We start from the raw sequence: 11,067 nt of genomic DNA, 5'->3' as shown, positions 1-11,067 counted from the left end.
TATCTCCGTCCATTGTGAATTTTGTTGTTGCGGATGGTAATGGAGAAAGTAAGAGGGACAAAAATATGCCAGGCAACAAAAAGTTAGATGAAATGATTTGAAGTTTTGAACTGGTAATATCAGCTGTTAATATTTCATTTCCCTTTTTTCTTGAACAAGGCCACTTGATACAGATTAATCAATTGAGATTAAAGGCACACCTTCAGTGAAATCTGAATCCAGTGTCAGAGTTGTTCCAACGTTTGAATTAAATGCTAGCCATTGCGCATCAAACCCATTGCACGTCAACATAAATCCTGAATGTCAATACACATATCCAAAAGTTGTGTGTTAGTAGTTTTGGCTTTCAGTGATACTAATCTGCGGTGTACGACTACATAAAATTTCATCCTCTTAGTATTGGTTCTAACCTAGACTTGCCAAATTGCTCAATTTACCATAACCATTCCAATTCAGCCTATTGTTTGACAGAATAGCAATTTTACACTACCCATATTAAAAAAAAATCACATACTCAAAAGAATATAATATAACATCTTTAACAGCCTTAGAGCATACCAAAGCATTTCATAGTCAATGATGTGCAACCACTGGTGAAACAGAGGAAGTGGGGTAGCTAATTTGCATACTGCAAAGCACAACAAACAGCAGTATAGTGTTTTGATTTCTGTGGAGGGATAATTGTTGTCAGGGCACCAGAGAAACATGATCGTACTATATTTAAATTTCACAGAGAGGCAAACAGTTTAAAATTTCATTGGATAATATAGGTGGACACGGAGTACCAAAAAATTCGCTACTGTCAAGGCACAGCCATTATTATCTAAAGAGAGTTCTCGAAGACTAATGAGAAAAAGTTTCCATGGGCAATAACTTCTGGCTGAGATTTGAATATAATCTTTGTAGACCACTCTGTAGCAAGCCAATCTTAAAGTTTGTCGTTGCTTCCCACGAACTTAGGAAATAGGAAGAGCAGGCTGTTTTGGCCCCAAAAATCATAAGGTCAGGAATAAACTCCAACAATTTCACTTATTCACCTTATTCCCATGGATTCTTGGAAGATCAAGGACGATCAACCTCAATCTTCAATATGCTTAATGAGTAAAGCATGTTCAACTTTCTAGGGTATGGGATTTCAAAAAGGTTCACAATGAAGTCAAGGACAGTAGTGGAAGAAAAATGTTAACCACTCATTGGCATCACTAAAAAAAAAAGTGAAAACTGAAAGAACTGAGGATGCTGTAAATCAGGAACAAAAACAGAAGTTGCTGGAAAAGCTCAGCAGGTCTGGCAGCATCTGTTGGGGGGTAAAAAAGAAAATCAGAGTTAACGTTTCAGGTCCAGTGTTTTCCGCACCCCCCCTCCCCCCACCCCAAACAACAGATGCTGCCAGACCTGAACTTTTCCAGCAACTCCTGTTATTTAAAAAAATGAGATTAGAACTGACAAGTCATTTTCCAGACAATTTTAAAAAAAAATTATTCAAACTGTTCTGTCTTTAATATTTAATTTACTGTTGACAAGCTGCAATATGATACTCATTAGCATAGTTTCTAATGGGGAGGAATATTTTCACAAAAGTTTCACAATAAATTTTGTAGTTTTGTAACGTTTCTATAACCAGACAAAACAGAATTGTTGCTCTGTAAATTCAATTTTCCTGGCCAACTTACAAAGAAAACATTTATAACCCTAATGTGGAGCAAGATTTTCAGGAGTAAATGGTCTCTTACAAAAATATAACAACAACAAAAACAGGTGCTAAAATACCTAGCGCTACCTCAACAGGTCTTGAGCTGTGTGCTTCATTTCGGTATAAATCCTAACTAACCAGCTGATGATTCAACTACAAAACTCTAAATGACCAAGCAAAGGTGTATTATGATTGGTATATTTTGCCTTGCAATATCAGGATCACAACATCCAACAAATCCTCGATATTGGGGGTGGACGTGAAGGGGGAAAAATGGAGATGGAACTGCAGTCCCAATGGGCTGCCTAAAAAATGAAAAAACCTCTTCGGTATCAGAAAAATTGTTTTTAGCATCAATGACAAATTTAAATCTGAATGTCTTCAAGTATAAAACCTACAAGCAATTTCCAGTAAAAAATTTCCAATCTTTTACTGAATTGTCAGGACAAACATTCTGATGGAGAGGCAAATAGACCAATTTAATTTTTTCTTGGGGAAAATCTGTAATGTGCTGGTAGATTACTCAACAAAGAAATACATCACAATCAAACCTATGGTCCACCCTCATCTGGAGTCTGCTCAATCACAAGAATTGTTCTCTGATGATCTAGTTCCTTTTATTACTGCAGGACATTCCAAAATATTTTGGACGTAGAAAGAAAATTCCATCCAGTTTCTTCAAAATGAAGTGTGGAAACAACGTAAAAGTGGGACAGTCTTCTCTTTGATGTCAGTTCAGGTTCTCTTGCACAATCACATTCATATCACCATATTCATGCAGAAGTAAAATGCCGACTTAAATGGGCAAACAGGCTGTAGGTTTTGCTCTTCAAGCCATGTTCTTCCCAGCTCCAATATCATATTTTTTTTTATATATAAAAAAAAAAGAAAGGATGTGGGTAAAACTTCATTCCACGACCTGGAAGCATCACTCAACCTCTACATTATTCCCACCACCCCCCTTGCAATGTCACAGACCAGGCTGAAAGAAAAAAGCAGGCAAAAACAAAAAAAAAAGTGACTTCACCCTTCAGGAATTAGATTCTTCTGAAGGAGAACCAAGAAAGGAGGGAGGTTATTTTCTCTCTGAATGACAAGCGGTCATCCCAACTGATGAAGGCAGCTTGGACATAAACTGCTAAGCCTTACTGTCACTTCTTGAGAAAACCTGCCTCCAGTAACTCAGGAGGATGATCTGCACTGCCAGGGTATCTCCCATTTTCTACCCAAATGCATTGTGCACTGACCCAAGACTTAGCATCGTAACATTGTTGCTGCAAAAGAACTGTCACACTGGATGTTATGTGCCAGGCATTTCTATCTGATGTCTCACATACAATCAATATCTATCACTTCATCCTTTTTTTTTCCTAAAAAGTATTGGGATGTGGGTGTCGCTGGCTGGCCAGCATTTATTGCCCATCCCTAGTTGCCCTTGAGAAGGTGGTGACAAGCTGCTTTCTTGAACTGCTGCAGTCCACCTGCTGTGGGTTGACCCACAATGCCATTAGGGAGGAAATGCCAGGATTTTGACACAGCGACAGTCAAGGAACGGTGATATATTTCCAAGTCAGGATGGTGAGCGGCTTGGAAGGGAACTTGAAGGTGGTGGTGTTCCCACTTGTTTGCTGCCTTTTTCCTTCTGGATGGAAGTGGTCGTGGGTTTGGAAGGTGCTGTCTGGGAATCTTTGGTGAATTTCTGCAGTGCATCTTGTAGATAGTACACACTGCAGCTACTGAGCATCGGTGGAGGAGGGAGTGGATACTTGTGGAAGTCGTGCCAATCAAACGGGCTGCTTTGTCCTGGATGGTGTCAAGTTTCAAGTGTTGTTGAGGCTGCACCCATCCAGGCAAGTGGGGAGTATTCCATCACACTCTCGACTTGTGCCTTGTAGGTGGTCGACAGGCTCTGAGGAATCAGGTGGTGAGAGTTACTCGCCACAGTATTCCCAGCTTCTGACCTGCTCTTGTAATCACTGTGTTTATGTGGTGAGTCCAGTTGAGTTTCTGGTCAATGATAACCCCCAGGATGTTGATAGTGGGGGATTCAGTGATTGGACCACCATTGAATGTCAAAGGGTGGTGATTAGATTGTCTCTTATTGGCGATGGTCGTAGCCTGGATTTGTGTGGCATAAATGTCACTTGCCACTTGCCAGCCCAAGCCTCGATATTATCCACATCTTCTTGCATTTGAAATGGACTGCTTCAGTGTCTGAGGAGTTGCAAATTGTGCTGAACATTGCATAATCAATCGACGAACATCCCCACTTCTGACCTTATGATGGACGGAAAGTCATTGATGAAGCAGCTGAAGATGGTTGGACTGAGGACACTACCCTGAGGAACTCCTGCAGAGATGTCCTGGAGTGGAGCTCCAAACAACCACAACCATCTTCCTATGCGTCAAATAGGACTCCAACTACTGGAGAATTTGCCTCCTGGTACACATTGATTCTAGTTTTGCTTGGTCAAATGCAGCCTTGATGTCGAGGGCCGTCACTCTCACCTCACCTCTGGAATTCAGCTCTTTTGTCCATGTTTGAATCAAGGCTGTAATGAGGTCAGGAGCTGAGTGGCCCTGGTGGAACGCAAACTGGGCGTCACTGAGCAGGTTATTGCTGAGCAGGTGCTGCTTGATAGCACTGTTGATGACACCTTTCATCACTTTATTGATGGAGAGTAGACTGACAGGGGCAGCAATTGGCCAGGTTGCGTTTGTCTGCTTGGTGTGTACAGGACATACTTGGGCAATTTTCCATATTGCCAGGTCTGTAACTGTACTGGAAGAGCTTGGCTAAGGGAGCAGCAAGTTCTGGAGCACAAGTCTTCAGTACTATTGCCAGAGCCGGTAGCTTTTACAGTATCCAATGTCTCCAGCCATTTCTTGATATCACGTGGAGTGAATCAAATTGGCTGAAGACTGGTATCTGAAGATTGCTGCAATAGCTTCAGCCTTATCTTTTGCACTGATGTGCTGGGCTCTTCTATCATTGAGGATGGGGATATTTGTGGAGCATCCTCCTGAGAGTTGTTTAATTGTCCACCACCATTCATGATTGGATGTGGCTGGACTGCAGAGCTTAGATCTCATCTGTTAGTTGGGGATTACTTAGCTCTGTCTATCACTTGCTGCTTATGTTGTTTGGCATGCAAGTAGTCCTGTTTGGTGGCTTCACCAGATTGATGCCTCATCTTCAGGTATGCCTGGTACTGCTCCTAGCATGCCCTTCTGCACTCTCCATTGAATCAAGGTTGATCCCCTGGCTTGATGGTAATGGTTGAGTCGGGGATATGCCAGGCCATGAGGTTACAGATGGTGCTGGAGTATAATTCTGTTGCTGTTGATGGCCCACAGTGCCTTGTGGATGCCCAGTTTTGAGTTGCTAGATCTACATGAAGTCTGTCCCATTTAACATGGTGATAGAGCCACATTACACGATGGAAGTTATTCTCAATGTGAAGGCAGGACTTTGTCTCCACAAGGACTGTGCAATGACCACTCTTACCAATACTATCATGGACAGATGCAACTGCAGCTGGCAGATTGGCAAGGATGAGGCCAAGTACGCTTTTCCCTCTTGTTAGTTCTCTCACCATCTGCTGCAGACCCAGTCTCGCAGCTATGTCCTTGAGGAACCGACCAATTTGATCTATAATACTGCTGCTAAGTCTATCATGGTGGTGGACATTGAAATCCCCCGCCTAGAGTACCTTTTGTGTCCTTGCCATCCTCAGTGCTTCCTCTAAGTGTTGTTCAACATGGAGGAGTACCGACTCATCATCTGAGGGAGGACAGTATATGGTAATCAGCAGAAGGTTTCCTTGGCCATGTTTAACTTGAAGGCATGAGACTACATGAATATAATGGCAGTAGACTGGTGTTAATAAGGAATTGTGACATGCTAATGAACTCAAGCCAACCTGCCTGAAGCAAAATTTTAAACCAACATTGGGAAACCGAATGTTTGCCTCCCACCTAATTGGAATCTCTTGACTGCCTTTCTAAAATCTCCAGGCTAGCCCAGACAATTCCACTTAATTCAGTACTTCCCCCCCAGCTACCACCCTCATCAAACATAGGCATCGTTGTAACATAGACTATTATCGAACTTACTTTTACAAGAAATTGTTTAAGACTTCAGCTGAAATAAAACATTAGATATTGCATTGAAAATGCTTCATGTTAAAGAGGAAAAGTAAAAAAAAATTGATCTAACAGGGGGAGGTCATGAAGTTCATACATGGCATAGTTTACCATACGTGCATTTTTGCTCATTTCGGAAGCCCTTTGCATAAACTATGGAGATAAAAATAATCAAAATGATAAGTTAAACAGATGCAAGAAATCAGCCACACTGGGACAACATAAAGCACCTTAAAAGATACTCTACCAGACAAATCAGATGCCCTTTCAGTAGTAATGATTGGTCAGAGGATTTTGCTCACCCATACAGGGATTTCTCAGGCATGTTTGATTAAATTCTCAAATTCTATCCAAAAAAGAAATGGAGGGTTCTTCAGAAGAGTTCTCCCAGTCTATTCAATGGATTGAAACTAAGATTAAGGATGGCACTACATCTATATAAAAAAAAAGTCATAACAAAAACAAAAGGGAAATATTAGTCATTTTAAAAATCAATTCTGTAGATGGAAGCCAATAGCAACAAATTTGAACGCCACAATCAAATTTCATGTATGTGCCCTCGTACAGCATTTTCCTCTGTAACAGGCTTCAGTTCTTTTTTTGTCTAGTACATTATAGATGACAGGATTCCAAAAGCCTCACAAATAAATGAACTTCTGATTTCCAAGAACCGAGCTTTGTTTTAATCTTTCCTTTCCCTTGTGAATACTATTTGTTTAAGTATAAATTGACAACGTGGTAAACTTGCTTTTGTTTTAAAAAGAACAAATTAAGACTTAATCAACAAATTAAAAATAGCAAACTGTCACTTTATAATAGTGAAATGGCAAGGTAAACATCAGAATTGGTAATTACCGGAAATTCCAAATCAAAGCAGATTTCATATCCCTTCATATGTAATTAGAAATTGTAATTAGTGTCATGTTTAAAATGTTTTCATTAAAAAGCACAGCTTGGATAACACTCGAGAGACCTTCAATGGAATTTGCAATCTCTTTAAAGTACCAATTGGCAAGATGCCACTTTAAATATTCCAGTTTTTTATAACTAAACAGATAGTTATTTTTGTTCCAACCTCTTGATGGTATTTGCACTCTACCTCATTCATGTCAGAAGAGGGAAACCCCAAAGCTTTCATCTATCCTATTTGTGAAACAGTATGTTATATACATATATAAAAAAAGAGAGAACCAGTCTTGGAGCAAAAGACAACAGGAATTTGGTTATTTTGGTCTCCTTTCATGCTTTCTACACTGGTGTTGTCAAGATCAGGAGCATTTCATGTCAAGAAATTACAGACACAATCCTACACCCTGTGATGTGCTGCATGCCCAAACCATCAATTCTGATGCAGATTAGAAGAAAAGGTCAGACTGTCACAATCTTTAGCAGACTTCTGAAATAGAAATGTAGGTGCAATTTAGAATGAAACTTACCAGATCACACTTTTCTATATTTATTCAACTTGTATGATTTAGCTTAGCAGTAAAATTATGATACCGGCTTCATTCAAACTATACTGTTAGAGCCAAGAGTCTTAATGAATTCAAGGCATGAATCTTCATAACGTCAGAAGGGCTCTGTGCTTTAGGAACAAGTGTAGGTCAACCAGCACCTCAAGCCTGCTCTGCCGTTCTAGATTATAGAAATGTAGAAAAGAGGAATAGGAGTATGCCACTCAGCCCTTCAAACCTGCTCTGCTATTCAATAGGATCATTGCTTATTCTCTACCTCAATGCCATATTCCCGCACCTTTAAAATCCAACAATCTCTTTTCTAGAATCGAGTGACCGGTTCTCTGGAGCCGTCTGTGTAAGAGAATTCCACAGGAGAAACTCCACAGGTTCACCACCCAGAGTATTCAGAAAATTTTCTTCATCACAGACCTGACCGTTTCACCTAACTCTAGGCTCCCCAACCAGGGAAAACACCTTCCCTACATATAGTCTGTCTAGCCCTGTTAGAAATGTTATATTTTTCAAACAGATCCCCTCTCATTCTTCTAACCCTAAGTAGAAACAGGCCCAGGCTAACCAATCTTTTCTCATAGAATAGTCCTACCTTCCCTGATATTAGCTTAGTGAGCCTCTACTGGACTCCCTGTGTGGTGACTGATCATCTAACTTCATCCTTTATTCCCACATCCCGTGATGTTGTCATTAGTAACTGGAGAGGTTGCATTTTCTGACACCCAGGTTCATGTATTGTAGCTGCAAAACCACTGAAATAAATTGAAATAATGAATTGTAAAGACCTAGCGAACCTTAAAAATGAAAAAAAAAAGATAGGTGGAGAAAAGAATTTAATTTTTAAAAATTGACTGTATATTGAGAATGTGCATTTAAAAAAAAACAAAAACAGGTGAGCACGCACTTTGGAATTTAATCCCGTGGTTGACATCAGCAGATACTCTCGACTTGACACCAACCACTCTTTGTTCTTCAGCTTTATGACTGAGCTTTCTCCACCCACTAGGATATAGAATTCCAAAAGATTCACCATCATCTTCGTCAAGTTATTTCTAATCTCAGTCCTAAATTACTTGCCTTTTGTTCAATGATGGTATCCTCAATTCAAGACTCAATAACTAGAGATCCTTTGTTCATCGACTGTTTAGCCCTGCACAAAAAGTTTTAAAATTTCTGAGATTGCCTCTTATCCTTCTGAACTTCAGACGATATAGATCTCAATACCTCCTCATATGGGAGACTGTCACATAATCCCAGTAATCAGCATGGCAAACCTTTGCTGCACTCACTCTCTGCCAAGTTTATCTTTCCTTGGGCATGAGCACCAGAACTGCATATAGTACCTCAAGTGTGGTCTCAACAATGACTGAAAATAAAATGCTGGAGATCACAGTGGATCAGGCAGCACCCATGGGCAGAAAGCAAGCTAACATTTTGAGTCTAGATGACTCTTTAGAGCTGTGAAGCAGAATAATTTAGACTTGAAACATTAGCTTGGTTTCTCTCCACGGATGTCGATGACCCACTGTGATTTTGAGCATTTGTTTTCATTACAGATTCTAGCATCTGCAGTAATTTGCTCCTGCAGTCTCAACAATGTTCTGTATAATTGAAATAATGTTTCTTGGCTCTTTTATTCAATCCTCTTGCAAAAAAGACTAAAATACTATCTGCCTGGAAGAGAATTGTTTCCTGCACCTGTGTGATGACTTCTTAAAAAGAGCTCATGGAAAGCTATATTTCTTTGGACATCAGTTTCCAATATCTCCCTATTTAAGGAATAGTCTGCCTTTTTTATTCCTCTTAGCAAAGTGGATAACCCTCTTATTTATCTGCATTATATTCCGTCTGCCAAGGTCTTTCCCACTGATCCAATTTGTCCAATCCTCTGGAACATTTATGCATCATTGCCACCAAGCTTTGTATCATCTGCAAGCTTAGAAATATTGTATTTTGCCCACGGATCCAAATCACTGATATAGATTGTTGATAGCTGTGGTTCAAGTACAGGTCACTGCAGTATCTCATTGGACATAACCTGAGAACGACCTATTTATTCTTTTTCCGCCTGTTAACCAATTCTCAATGTTTGTTGGTGTATTATCTCCAAAACCTAGATGCTTCAAATTTTGTTTAAAACATATGCAGATCTTTATCAAACAAAAACCTTCTAGATATCTAATTCCAGCACATCTATTGGAATCCCTTGTAGACTGTTAATCCTTCATGAATCCGTATTGCTTGGACAATCTATTATTTTCTAAATATCCGATAATCACATCATGTATAATAGATTCTAGTAATTTCTACTGACCATTACCTTATTTGCAAGTGCAAATGACCTTGGTAAGCAACTAATTCAATAATCATTGATACATTGGAGAATGTTCTAAGACTGACCATCATCTTAGTGAAGAAGTTATTTCTAATCTCAGTCCTAAATTACTTGTCGTTTATTCAGTAATCTGACTTCAGGCTAATTGATCTGTACTTCACTTTTTTTTCACTCCACCCTTTTAAAAACAGCAAGGTTACATTTGCCTTTGCGAGAAGTGACCCTGCAATCTGGAAGAGCCATCCCAAATCTGGCTGCCTAGATCATCACCAGAGGTGGGAGGCTTAAAACACCCTCCATAGTTCATGGAGGAATCGGAGGGGTATGAGCTCTGCATGTGCCTGGTGAATGTATGCATTGGGTATTCAGCAGCCTGTTTCCAGATGCAAAGGGCCTGACATGTTAGTATCAGAATGAACTGAGATAGGCAGAGTTGAAAGTGGATGGTATTGGTGATAGTGCAGATATGTGGTTGGATGGTCATCTTTATGTAAAGAAATGTAATGTGCACACATACATGCAATATAATGAATGATCTAGTTCAACCTTCAATTAACTGTCAGGGAGAGGCTGAAGTCAGTGACTGGGAAGTAGTTGTATGGTGTTGACTACACAATGGCTTTGATTGCTACAATATTTAGTGGGAGTGAATTTCTGTTCAACCATGACTGGACGCTAGGTAAGCAATTTGATGGTTTGGAGAAAAATGATGGCGGTCAGGAGGGGTGGTGAAGAGGTAGCAATGGGTTTTGTCAGCATGCATGGAAACTGGTTTACCTTTAGATGGTGCTGCTGAGTCGAAGTCAGAGTAATACAACATAGAAACAGGACACCAAACTGTACTAATCCCATTTACCTGCACTTGGCCCATAGCCTATGCCCTGGCATTTTATGTGCTCATCTAGATGCTTAAATGTTGCAAAGGTACATGTGCCCACCAGACTCTCAAGCCAGACGTTCTATCTACCTACAGTGTCTGGGTGAAAAAAGTTTTCCCATCAGGTATCCTCTAAACCATTTACTGCTCACCTTAAACTTTGTCCTTTGGTCTTAGACATATTTGCTATGGGATTGGGGGCTGGGCGGAAAAGAAAGACTCATGATCACCCCCTCACACCAGCCTCCTCTGCTCCAAAAAGAACAATAAACCCAGCCTATCCATAACAGACTTTTCATCCCAGGCTACATTCACATGGGCTAGTTGTACTTCTCAAAACCTTTGCTGATATCCAATGTTTGGATTTCTGTTTCACTTCTACCTAGTGCACTGATCTGGTAGCTCTCTTCCGGTTTGCTGGTCACGTGTCTCCTTCATTCTCTTTTTTCTTAGGACATTCTCCAATGGGTCAATGTTCAGTGAGTTGGTTGCTTAGCAAGGTCATCAGCACTTGCAAATAAGATAATGCATTCTCCATTGGTACTGC

At 40.2% G+C, this 11,067-nt stretch overlaps 1 protein-coding gene across 3 annotated transcripts in view; it reads right to left on the bottom strand.

Annotated features, from left to right (window-relative positions):
* The window catches only part of si:dkeyp-23e4.3 (rho GTPase-activating protein 7), a 158,173-nt gene that overhangs the window by 108,361 nt on the left and 38,745 nt on the right, over positions 1-11,067 (bottom strand). The window lies entirely within an intron of this gene.

Source organism: Rhincodon typus, chromosome 12, assembly GCF_021869965.1.
Source record: "Rhincodon typus isolate 14 chromosome 12, sRhiTyp1.1, whole genome shotgun sequence".
Lineage (NCBI taxonomy): Eukaryota > Metazoa > Chordata > Chondrichthyes > Orectolobiformes > Rhincodontidae > Rhincodon > Rhincodon typus.
This window is presented reverse-complemented; position numbering and strand designations above follow the sequence as displayed.